We start from the raw sequence: 14,125 nt of genomic DNA on the forward strand, positions 1-14,125 counted from the left end.
ATTCACTAAACTACAACTATTTCATTATTTTAATACAATATTAAAAAATAATTATAAAAAAATTTGTTTTTGAAAAAGGTTTATAAAATTTTGCTTAAATATATTTGAATAATTATATTTAAAACATTTAATTTTACATATTATCAACCCCCTGTCAATAATTTGTAAAAACTAAATCAATGCTTTGCGGTATTCGATTTGTAAACAACATGGCGGATAATTTATACTTGAAATCCACTCAATAAGTTGCATTTATTTTTGTCTCTAACTAAAGTTATAAGCAGTTTCCAAGTGGCACGTAAAAATTTTTAAACTTCTTAAGTTACAAGGAACAACTCTATATAAAAATTAAAATGTCCACTTAAAATGTTTAGTTTTCCTTTTTTTTTTTACATGTAGCGACCAGACAAATGTGAGAAAGCAGTTGAGACAATTTGGTCAAGCTTATAAAAATAGAAAAGGAGAAAATGTTCCATGCAAATCTGTAACCACAAGAAAAGACTGTTTAAATTCTTGTAAATTTAAATGTTGGCAACATATCAGTGATGAAGAACGAGCACATATATTTTCTGAATTTTGGTCTATGGATAAATAAAAGCATTTCTACAGTAGAACTACTGAACGACTCCAGAAGAAACGTCATCGAACCATCAATGAAAATTCGCGAAAAACATATTCATTTTATTACAGCTTTTTTGTAGGTGATTTGCAAATTCGAGTTTGTAAAGAATTTTACCTCACTACTTTAAATATAAGTAGTAGAAGAGTTTATTATCATCATGAAAACAAGATGATAATAAACTCATGATGCTACTGGAAGCCCAGCCTTTTCAAAATGGGGGAAACACACCAAAAAAGTTGTTGATCAAAGATCAAAACAAAGTGTTAAAGATCATATCAATGAATTTCCACGTGTACCATCACACTACTGTCTTAAAAGAACAAAAAAAGAATATTTTGAAGCTTTTCTAAATCTTAATAAAATGTATGAACTTTACTCTACCTATTGCAAAGAAAAGAATATTGCCCCTGTTAAGAAGCATATGTATAGATTCATATTTGAGCATGACTTTAACATCGAATTTCAAAAGCCAAAAACTGATTTATGTGATACATGTTATGAATACCATAATGTAGTAAATCCAACTGAGGAGCAAACCCAAAAATTTCCCAAACATGTAATGTTGAAGAATGAAAATCGAGCAGAACGTGAAAAAGACTGCAAACTTAAGGATAAAAATGTAGCTGTAGTATGCATTGACCTTGAAAATTTAATAAGTTTACCAAAATCAAACATAGGAGCATTTTTTTACAAACGTAAACTCTCAGCTTATAATTTAACTGGGCATTGCTCCCTAAATAAAAAAGGTTATTGTATGCTTTGGCATGAAGGCATTTCAGGTCGTGCATGAAATGACCTTGCAAGTAATGTAACATGCTTGCTAGAGAAGATAATTGCTGAACACCCAGATGTTAATAAACTCATACTATGGTTTGATTCCTGCGTGCCTCAAAATAGAAATAGTCACATGTCCATTGCCTTACGTGAGTTTTTGATACGTTAACCAAAAATCAGGGTAATAGAGCAAAAGTTCTGTGAATCAGGGCATTCTAGTATACAAGAGGTTAACAATATACATAGTCAAATTGATAGAGCACTAGCTCCTTTTGAAATATTTAGTCCACTTGGTTTAATCAGAGCAATTGCTAATATTCAAAAGAGAAATCCTTTTTCTGTCTACCAAATGAAAAGATTGGATTTTAAGCATTTTTCAGTTATTGCAGGCATTTTTAATTATAACCTTGTTCCCTATACCCAAATAAAGCATCTGGTTTACAGGGCAGAGTTTTCAGATCATATATACTACAGAAAGTCATTTACTGATGTTTGTTCAGAAGTACGAATTAAGCGTCTTCCTAACAACCCGCGATCTTCATTAGCTGTGGCAAGACCTCTTGCAGTTGTACCAATGGCTTCTGTCTTAAACCAGTGTTCTCAAATTTCTAATGATAAAGCTAAGGACCTTCAAAGTATGTTCAAGTATATGCCTGCTGTAGACATAACATTTTATAATAGTATTTTAAAATAATTTATTTTAATGTCAAAATATTTATGTTTTGTGTTTATGTTATGGTGTTAAATGGGCTTCTTATTGAAATTGTTGTTTTTAATGAATTAACCAGATGTGCTTACCTTGCAGAATTTAATCTTTGAAATTCATTTCACTATGAAATGTATTTTGGATAATATGTTCTTGGAGCTTATTTCAACCAAAGTTTTATTTTTTTGTAAAAATCTTGGTACACACTTTAGATAATTAAACTTTATAAATATTGCATTTATAAAGTTTTTTTACTAGTTAAAGTAAGATTTTATTCCAATAAAACAGAGATATGCCAAACAGTTCTTTACCTTGCTACAATATATACAATATATATACAAAATACTAATTTGTATTATATTTTTATATAAAAAATGGAGATAGAACAAAATAATATTGTATTTTATAAAATAAGTGTGTATTATATTGTTCTATCTCCGAATCAGGGTGTGGTAATTCAGATACCTGCACATTATATCTTTTGAAGTATTTACTTTTAAACTGTGGTAGCAAGTATGGGAAATTAATATGAATCTAATTTGTTTACGTCTTTCATGTTTAAGTGGTCTACAGGTCCTTTTAAAACTTTGAATTTGATTTTCTCAGTTCGGAAAAACATGGAGTTAGAACAAAATAATTCTAATCTCGCGATGTAATACCACGGGTATAGATGGATAAAACGTTGGGCTGTCTCCTTGCAATAAATCTTTAGAGCCTTATGTGTTTATTATTTATTTAACTGAAATGGCTTGAATAAAAAGTTTTATCTGCAAATATACTTTTGTAAAGTAACTTTTTTGTTAAATTTTCAAAATTTAGTCAAGTCAACCTTTGACAAGCATGCGGCGACCAGAGAGGCAAGTGGGGGCAGGAAAATTTTTTTAAAAAGTGTAAGTTAAAGCATGGAAGTATTATAGAAATGTATTATGGAAGCATTCTATAATTCTTCCATGGTTAAAGTAATAAAGTATGCATTTAAATTAATTTCATCTTAAGGTATTATAACGCGTGCTAAATCTATTACCGCAAAGTTTTTTTTTACATGAAAAATCGTAAAAATTATGTCCTAATAATGTAAAAAAAACCAGCTAAAAAATAAAATATCTTTGTTTTTTTAAACAGTTATAAAATTATACGTAAATATGTATAAATATTATCAAATGCCATAAGGATAGATTTTTTCAAAATGCCACAGATGTATTGCCAGTGTTTACATACTTCTCACGTTTTTCACTCATATTTTAACAACTTTTTGACTTTGAAGCATACTAAAGGGTTTACAAAATTGATCAAGTGCATTATAAAATAAACATTCATTGCCATTAACGTATGCATGTTAATTGCAAATGATTAAAAAAGTCAATATACGACCTTTTGTTTTGACCTTTTTGCTAAACTTTGGCCCACTGTGCGTTGTAGTAGTAATTGTAATAATTTTGTTAAAATAATATTATATAAAAAAACATAATATAAAAAAAAATTTTAAAATTTATTTACATAGGTATATATTGCGAACATCGTATAAAAACAATTATAACAAAATTGCGTACATTTTGAAAACAAAAAGATTTACCAGTGAACGCATTTTTCTATCTAGTATAAAATATGTAGAATGTAGGAAAAAACGTGTCACTGGACTAGCTCTTGTCCTTATTCTTTTGTTGGTATTTCTATTCTGCCCCTATTTTACTGTAGATATAGTTTAAATTTTTTACCCCGTTCCACAAAAAATTTTTCTTTTGTTTCTTATAAAAAAAGCTTTCTATAAAAAAACCTGTATTTATTATTGGTGGGCCTTAAAAAATAATGAGGCTTGTCCAATTGTAGTTATGGCAGTACAAGACCAACCTTATCATAAAATTAGCAGAAATATTTCATGTCAAATATTAAGATAAGTAGTTTCCATATCTCTTCCAATATATACCCCTCATCTAAAGTTGATTACTATTCTACTCCGATAAATTAAATACGCCAATCAAATGTATATAGTTATTTGTTTGTAAATATACTCAGTAGATAAAAAAAATACTCTAAAATAATTATTTTCCCATTTGATTAATGTTTTTAATAAAATTGTGGCTATGAAAATAGCCTTTTTTTTATGATTTTGACTTCACAATGTGAAAAAGATGCAAATTTTCCTAATACCATTGAGCATTGACATCCTAAACAAAAAAGTTGATTCTTTATTCCATAGAATAAACACTATTAAATGGTATCTAAATAAAATTTTGCAGGAAAGCAAAAGTTTCACCAGAGTTAAAACCTAGCAAAGATAAAATAAAATGAATCCAAGATATTGACATTATACAGGAATAAACCAATAGAAATTATGGGAGAGGAAGTTAATGTTTTGGGGTAAAAAAAATAAAATAGTTCAACTCCTGATGTATAACACATTTTACCATTTAAATAGAAAAATCATTTATGAATAAAAAAGCCAATCTTTTAATGTTTCTTGAACAATTACTCACCATAATACTTGAAATAAAATACATTTATATAGGTTATAATATAAAATATATCTAATATTGGTTAATTAAAATGGCTTAACACTAACATTTTGTCTTCTTAATGCATTAGCATCTATGCATCATCACCATCAACATTATTTGTGACAAGTCATATTGCAATTAAATTCAAGTCAGCTTTCCTGTTTCCCAGGAGGGTGTTCGTGTAAATGTTGCTCACTTTGCAACCAAATCAACATTATTAGATAATGGTAAAAATCTAACTACCCGAAATAAGAACTGATATATACAATTAATGAATTAAAGAAACATAAATCCTTTATAAGCATACAAAAAAAAAAGGGGTTATGGGGGGGGGTGATATAGTAAAATATTTCTAATAAAAAGATCCACAGATGTGAATGAATTCTATTAATGCAAGTATATAAACTATAATATTATTTACAATAACATATACCTTCTTAGTACCAATTTGCACACAATTTGCTTATGAAAACATCAAATCACCGCTTATGATGTCTGCAGATAATTGATATTTGCTCATATTTTACTCAGCAGCAATATCATCCTCATTTTCATTTGGTTTCCAATAGGAAGCTATATACATAGCATCATTATTTTTTTAAATGCTAAGAAGCCTGCCATAGTATATATCTTGGCTTTTAGTTTCAGCATGCATACATACACATGCGGCATATACTTCTTCCAACAGCATCTCTATTGAGAATGTAGTCAACATCTGCAGTTTCGTTATTTTCCAGATCTGGGAAGGGTTGTTTCTTTTTTTTATCTGCAGAGGTACAAATTTTTTAAATATATTTTCCACTTTTCTTCTTTTTTCTCCTCTTTATTTTGAAACTTGTAAGCCATGTGTTTAATTCAATTCTGCCTTCATTTCTTCATGGCATTTTATGTTTGTTAAGCGCTTTTTACCAGCCAAGGAGATAGAACAGGCTATCAATTTATTTCGTATATCAATTGGTTTTTTAGAAATAAAATCAGTTGTCTTAATTTTGCTTGCGCAAAAATTTCGATGACAAATAAAAAAGTGTGGCATTAGGAGCTCTTTGCTTTGCATCGCTACCCACAAGTTCTTCACAGTCAATATTGTGTGGACAAGCAGATAATATCTTATGTTGGTCAGTTAAAGTCATAGTGAATAGTTTCTTGTACTGATGGGTAGTAACACTAATGACAGCATTTAGACAGCTGGCTGATGTGTCTCTCATTATATCAGTCCTTGGTCAAAAGTCTAAAATTGATTGAAAAACTGGATCATTGAGATCACCTCCAAAAAAGTCTGTTTTTCTGTGAATAAGGGAACGAGTCTTTGCGCTGCTTTCAATAAGTGCATTTCAAACATTTTTGATCGCTTGGATACCAGACTAGTCCTTGTCCTGGTGAACTTTTTCATTAATAATTTTCCAAATAAACCAAGGGCACACATGTCGCGAATACCTAAAATTAAATAAAATACGCCATAAAAAAAAAGAACCAAACATTTTAATCATTTATCCACCATAACATCTAGCCCGTTTCAGAAAAGAAGTCTTAGAAAAGACTATTTCTTAGTCCTCCACATTACTCTTCTCCAGAAAACCCTGAAGTTTATGGTAGTGATGTATTAAAATTCCACATGTATGAAAAATTATGTGCAATTGATGTCCCCTATAGCGTTGTATAAGTCCTCTAGGAAGACTATGCTCATGCAAAAAGTTGACAAAATTTTTTGGATCACCTCTATAAACAAAATTATTAACAAAAGTGCAATGCAAAGAGCTTATTTGCAAATTTGAAACAAGTGTGTTACTCAAACATTTATTATGTTCAGATTTAAATTCAAAATAATAACTTGAAATAAATTAAATTCAAAATATTAACAAAACATTATTAAAGTAAAAATAAGATAAATAAAAATATGATAAAATATGTTTATCATATTTGTTTACCTTTACCATCCTTGTAACAGAGTTTATTTAACTGAACAACAATGTTTGCTACAAAATCTCTACCAAAAAGCTTTCCTTTTGAAGTTTCCAAAGTGATGACTTGCAAGCAGAAGTGATTGTACCAAATGGGTAAAGGTGACAGTTCAGTTCATTTAGAGATTTCTGCCAAAAAAGTGTTTAATTTTGTTATAGTTGCATGGTTCAATGCCACTCCTTCACTCATCATGTTAGTTATGTTGCTGATAATCATGCTTCGTACATCAGTGTATTGTTTCTGATATAAGTCACTATATAACTTAGCAAGATTATCCACAGACTTTGTAATATGACTCATATAGTCATATGCTGTACCACCAGCAAGCTGATCAATGATTGCAACCATGCATAAAAATTCAGTTGTTACGTACACAAAATTAACATCAACACCCTCCTGGGTTGTGGTATCAAAACCAAGAGTCAAATTTTTTGTTGAGAATGCTAACTCAGCAGCCTGGAGTAAGATAACTTTTTCAGTAGAAAGCTTTGTTTGGGTGTGTTGTAGTTCTTTTTTCGAACGAAAATTTGAAGTTTGAAGCTAATTCAGCTGTTAGTCTAAATGTTGGACTTTTAATTTATCCCACAAACTTTGAATTATCTTTTCTTTGCAAGCAATAGTCTCATTGAGATGTTTAAAACTTGGCCTTATTTTGATTTGTCCTTTCAAGACGATTACATCCTCTCTATGCTTTAATTTTTCGGTAGCAATTTCAGTCGCAAAAACACCTGATCTCCATTAAAAGAGTTTTTTTCTCAAAAAAACTTAGGTGTTTTTGCGACTGAAATTATTTTCTTTCTTTGGGACCCATTATACCATATAATGTCACATAGAATTATTTTTTAAATGAAAAGAAAAATTTTCAGTAAAAATTGATTACTTGTTTCTGTTTTAAGCGAAAACATTTATTGAAATAATTTGCATGAAAAAAATATCAATTTTGATCAACCATAAATAAACTTTATTAATGGCTTAAAATAATTAATCATGATAATAATTATAAGCTTTATAACCATATGGTTATCATATGGTGATATATCACCTATATTCTATCAATTATTTTATGATACTGATGATATTGTATTATGATAATCTATGATTATCAAAAATGAGTGATAAGTGATAAGTGAGTGAGAACTCACTTATCATAACCAACTTGCATATAAATTTTATCATTATAAATTGACTTAAAAAATTAATTTATAGTAAGTAATAAAAATAACTATAAAATATTACCATATAATTGTTATTATATATCGTTTTTAAATCCATTATACACACACATTATACATATATATATATATATATATATATATATATATATATATATATATATATATATATATATATATATATATATATATATATATATATATATATATACATATATATATACATATATACATATATATATATATATATATATATATATATATATATATATATATATATATATATATACATATATATATATATATATATATATATATATATATATATATATATATATATATATATATATATGTAGGTAAAAAATTTCAAATTGTTTGAATACTATGTTATATATCATTAGAAAGTGGATTATTACAGTATTTTAAAGGTGAAAAAATTATCAAAATCGAACAATTGCTTCAAAAGTTATGACGGTTTAAGTAGCGATTTTTCTATATATGGATTTGTTGAAGAAACTGTGGTCAAAATAATGTTTTTCTTCACTTAAATTGTCATAACTTTGCCAATTCTTATCAAAATACAAATATATTGGTGTCAAAAGATAGGTGTAAGAGTGGGTTACAACCTTATGTTAAACTCTAACCACCGGATGTATCGGACGGACAGAGGGGGCACCAAACCACCACCTCGCCCGCATAAAACTGAACACTTTTTTCAGAAATTTTTTTTTTTAAATACATAAACAATATAAATACACAAAAAAGTTGTTTTAAATTTATAGTAAACCACCAAAATATACGAGAGGTGAATGTTAGCAATAGAGGTGGGTGTGGTGGCGATTGGTGTATCACACCCTAGGATCAAAAACGACTTGATTTTATAAATATTTATATCTTTACTATAATGAGTAAAATTAGTACACAATATAAAATTGTGTTATACAATCTTACGTATAAAAATGGTGTTTCTATTACGAAGGGGCGTATGCCCACCACCTGCCTATACCCCCTCCCCACCTCTCCACCCAACCTAAAAAAAAATAATTATTATTTTCAAAATTTGAACAATAAATTTAAAAAATAAATTAAAAATGTGAAAAAAAATTAGAAATAAATTAAAAATAAATTCATACCAGACAACCACCAAATATGGGAGATGAATGTAAAACTCACAGTAGATATGTTAATGATGTTTTAGTACTATAATATCAAAAAATGTTTCAATTCTTGAAATATCTGATTTAATATTTAAAGTACAACAACAAAGAAGTAAAAAACATATTCCACTAGATTAAAAGATACATTAGTGGTGCATCCATGGTCATAAGAGAGTGGAGTATAAAGGGGGGGGGCGTATCCGAATATGTCATAAGAAAGAGGCATTCTAATGCCCCTTCCACTTCTTACTAAAAGTTATTATTTAATTTGATATAATTTACAAAAAAATATACAACTACTAATGTGGGGCTATAAGTCAATTGGCTGTAAAAAAACATGTCATCTTTCTAACCAAGTATAGCAAAAACCTATAATAAAGTCTTTCATGTGATTACTACATTAACAGAAGTAAGGACCATTCAGTATAGTTAACGAGCTAGCCATTTTGTTTGGTTAACAAACAAATTTCCTGTTTCAAAATAAATAATAAATAAAATATTAAAAAATAATAATAATAATATAAAACTATTTTAAAGATAATACAATATATTTTTGTCTTAGCTTTTAGTAAATGATTAAAATAATTAATTCCAAAAATGAAACTATTTTAATCATTTTTAACGGTAGACACCACGTGAAGATAAGCCAGAGCAGTCTATCAAAAAATTTAACAAGTCACAACACTTGCTGTACTATTTAGGCAAGTCACAACACTTGCTATATTATTTAGGCAAGTCATAACACTTGCTATATATCTTAGGCAAGTCACAACACTTGCTGTATTATTTAGGCAAGTCACAACACTTGCTATATAACTTAGGCAAGTCACAACACTTGCTATATTATTCAGGCAAATCACAACACTTGCTATATAATTTATGCAAGTCACAACACTTGCTGTATTATTTAGGCAAGTCACAACACTTGCTGTATTATTTAGGCAAGTCACAACACTTGCTATATTATTTAGGCAAGTCACAACACTTGCTATATAACTTAGGCAAGTCACAACACTTGCTATATTATTCAGGCAAATCACAACACTTACTATATAATTTATGCAAGTCACAACACTTGCTGTATTATTTAGGCAAGTCACAACACTTGCTATATTATTCAGGCAAATCACAACACTTGCTATATAATTTATGCAAGTCACAACACTTGCTGTATTATTTAGGCAAGTCACAACACTTGCTGTATTATTTAGGCAAGTCACAACACTTGCTATATAACTTAGGCAAGTCACAACACTTGCTATATTATTTAGGCAAGTCACAACACTTGCTATATAATTTATGCAAGTCACAACACTTGCTGTATTATTTAGGCAAGTCACAACACTTGCTATATAACTTAGGCAAGTCACAACACTTGCTATATTATTTAGGCAAGTCACAACACTTGCTGTATAACTTAGGCAAGTCACAACACTTGCTATATTATTCAGGCAAGTCACAACACTTGCTATATAACTTATGCAAGTCACAACACTTGCTGTATTATTTAGGCAAGTCACAACACTTGCTATGTAACTTAGGCAAGTCACAACACTTGCTATATTATTTAGGCAAGTCACAACATTTGCAATACATTTTTGGCAAGTCACAACACTTGCAGTCAGAGTTGTTACGACATAATATGTCTGGTAGATCTGTCGACATATTTTCAGACATATTTTCTGCCGACATAAAATATGTCCCACATATTTTCGATTGACATATTTTGACATAATTTTAGGTCTGAATTATTTTCTGTTGACATAAAATATGTCAAACATATTTTCTATCGACATATTTTGACATATTTTTATGTCTGAATTATTTTCTGCTGACATAAAATATGTCAGACATATTTTCTGTCGACATATTTTGACATAATTTTATGTCTGAATTAATTTCTGCTGACATAAAATATGTCAGACATATTTTCTGTCGACATATTTTGACATAATTTTATGTCTGAATTATTTTCTGCTGACATAAAATATGTCAGACATATTTTCTGTCGACATATTTTGACATAATTTTATGTCTGAATTATTTTCTGCTGACATAAAATATGTCAAACATATTTTCTGTCGACATATTTTGACATAATTTTATGTCTGAATTATTTTCTGCTGACATAAAATATGTCAGACATATTTTCTGTCGACATATTTTGACATAATTTAATGTCTGAATTATTTTCTGCTGACATGAAATATGTCAGACATATTTTCTGTCGACATATTTTGACATAATTTTATGTCTGAATGATTTTCTGCTGACATAAAATATGTAAAATATATTTTCTATGGACATATTTTGACATAATTTTATATCTGAATTATTTGCTGTTTGATATTCTTGAAGAAAAAATCAATCTAACAAATTTATTGCGCATTTCAACTTAATTTACAGAGTTAAGTAAAAATAGTTTTTTTACCATCACGTCAAGTTGTAAAGATATTTGGGTTCAAATCTTTAGAATTTGGGGTAAAGTCCCTAATATTGTCAAAAAAAAAGTTATTCAAAAGTATGTCAACTTGGGTCTCAAAAAAAGCGTATTTAAGAAGATAGTATAGACATTTTAGAAAACATAAAAATTTCTCCTTAAAATTTTTTGGCAAAAAAATTATTTGAAAAAATGCTAAAGGCTCTTAAAGCTAAAGGCTCTTAAAAAAGCTAAAGGCTCTTAAAAAAATGTCAACAAAATGTTTATCAGCAATAATACAAAAAATACTTATTTTTATTACAAACGAATAACATCTTTAAAATCTCTATGAAAATACGCTTCTTTTGAGACTCAGGTTGACATACTTTTGAACAACTTTTTTTTCGACAACGTTAGGGACTTTTCCCCAAATTCTAAAGATTTGAACCCAAATATCTTTACAATTTGACGTGATGGTAAAAAATGAGTTGCATATTTGAAATCAAAATAAGAAATCCTACATAAAAAACAAATTGTTTTCTTGGCACCAGAAAAAAATTTTGTTTTTGTTGACCTGTGTTATGCTTCATAAAACTTTTATTTAAATCCTATAAGCAAATATCTTTTGTTTCATAAAGGTCTTTTTCTGCCCTTTTTAGCGATGTATCATTTGATAGTATTGAGTCAATACTATCAAATGATACATCGCTAAAAATACTTTGTCAATACTATTGACAAAGTATTTTTAGCGATGTATCATTTGAGAGTATCGACTAGTATTGATGCATCATTTGATAATATTTGATGGTATTTGATAGTATTTGATAGTATTGATTAGTATGGATTAGTATTGGCGATTTCCCTTATTAGAATGTAAAAACCATCTCAAGCTGAGTTTTTATTACTGAGAATGGTTTTTATTAATATGACTAAACTTAAAATTATTCTCTTGATTAAAATAATATTTTAAAAAAAAAACATTTTTAGTTATTTTTAACTAATAGTTGATTCATTCAATAAATTATTCTCCATTTTTGACTTTAAATCGTAAGGAAAACGAAAAAAATAATTATTCCAATATACATTTCACTCAAAACGTTTTATGCAAGTTAATGGCAGTTAATTATGCTGTTATAATGCAATTGTCAATTATTTTGTTGTTAAGTAAATCATAACTATTATAACTAAAAGTATATTATTCGTAATTAGTTATAAATTATTACCGGTTAGTCTTCTTAATATGAATTTAATGAGCTGAATATAACTTTTGTGAAATATTTCAAATTCTTCAGCCTAAATGAATTTAATTTGGCACGAATTTTTTGAAATTCTGTGAACCGTTTTTTTCATAGAATCTTTTGAATTCAATTTTTCATAATGAGATCTTTTTCAGGGTCAACTAGTAATTAAAAATAACTGAAAAAGTTTTTTTTTTATTATTATTTTAATCAAAGAAATAGTTTTAAGTTTTGTCATACTAATAAAAACCACTTTCAGTAATAAAAACTCAGCTTGAGATGGTTTTTACATTCTAATAAGGGAAAGCGCCAATACTAATCAATACTAATCAATACTATCAAATACTATCAAATGATGCCTCAAAACTAGTCAATATAAGTCAATACTATCAAATGTCAATATTAGTCAAAACAATCAATGTCAGTATTAGTCATAATCAATAAATAAGTCATAATCAATAAATAAGTCAATAAATGCCAATATTAGTCAATACTATCAAATGATACATCGCTAAAAAGGGCAGAAAAAGACCTTAATGAACAAATGATGTTTGCTTATAGGGTTTAAAGTAAAAGTTTTAAGAAGCATAATTGATTGCAAAAAAGCAACAAACTTGATAAACTATTTTCACTTAACTCTGTAAATTAAGTTGAAATGCGCAATAAATTTGTTAGATTGATTTTTTCTTCAAGAATATCAAACAGTAAATAATTCAGATATAAAATTATGTCAAAATATGTCCATAGAAAATATGTCTGACATATTTTATGTCAGCAGAAAATCATTCAGACATAAAATTATGACAAAATATGTCGACAGAAAATATGTCTGACATATTTTATGTCAGCAGAAAATAATTCAGACATAAAATTATGTCAAAATATGTTGACAGAAAATATGTCTGACATATTTTATGTCAGCAGAAAATAATTCAGACATAAAATTATGTCAAAATATGTCGACAGAAAATATGTTTGACATATTTTATGTCAGCAGAAAATAATTCAGACATAAAATTATGTCAAAATATGTCGACAGAAAATGTCTGACATATTTTATGTCAGCAGAAAATAATTCAGACCTAAAATTATGTCAAAATATGTCGACAGAAAATATGTCTGACATATTTTATGTCAGCAGAAAATAATTCAGACATAAAAATATGTCAAAATATGTCGATAGAAAATATGTGGGACATATTTTATGTCAGCAGAAAATATGTCTCAGACATATTTGACAGATAACAACCCTGCTTGCAGTGTTATTAAATAAATTAAATTTTAATTTAAAAGGATTTTTAGTAAATAATAAAATAAGACTTAAATTTTATATTTCATTTATATATATATATATATATATATATATATATATATATATATATATATATATATATATATATATATATATATATATATATATATATATATATATATTTAAAGTACAAAGCATAAAACAACGGCGTACAAACTAAATTTTTTCTTCGTAATATTTCGACCTGTTTTAGCACAGATCGTCATCAGACGTAAAATATATTATACAAAAAACCGTTACAAATATTTCATAAAAACGTCAAAGAAGACAT

Source organism: Hydra vulgaris, chromosome 11, assembly GCF_038396675.1.
Source record: "Hydra vulgaris chromosome 11, alternate assembly HydraT2T_AEP".
NCBI lineage: Eukaryota > Metazoa > Cnidaria > Hydrozoa > Anthoathecata > Hydridae > Hydra > Hydra vulgaris.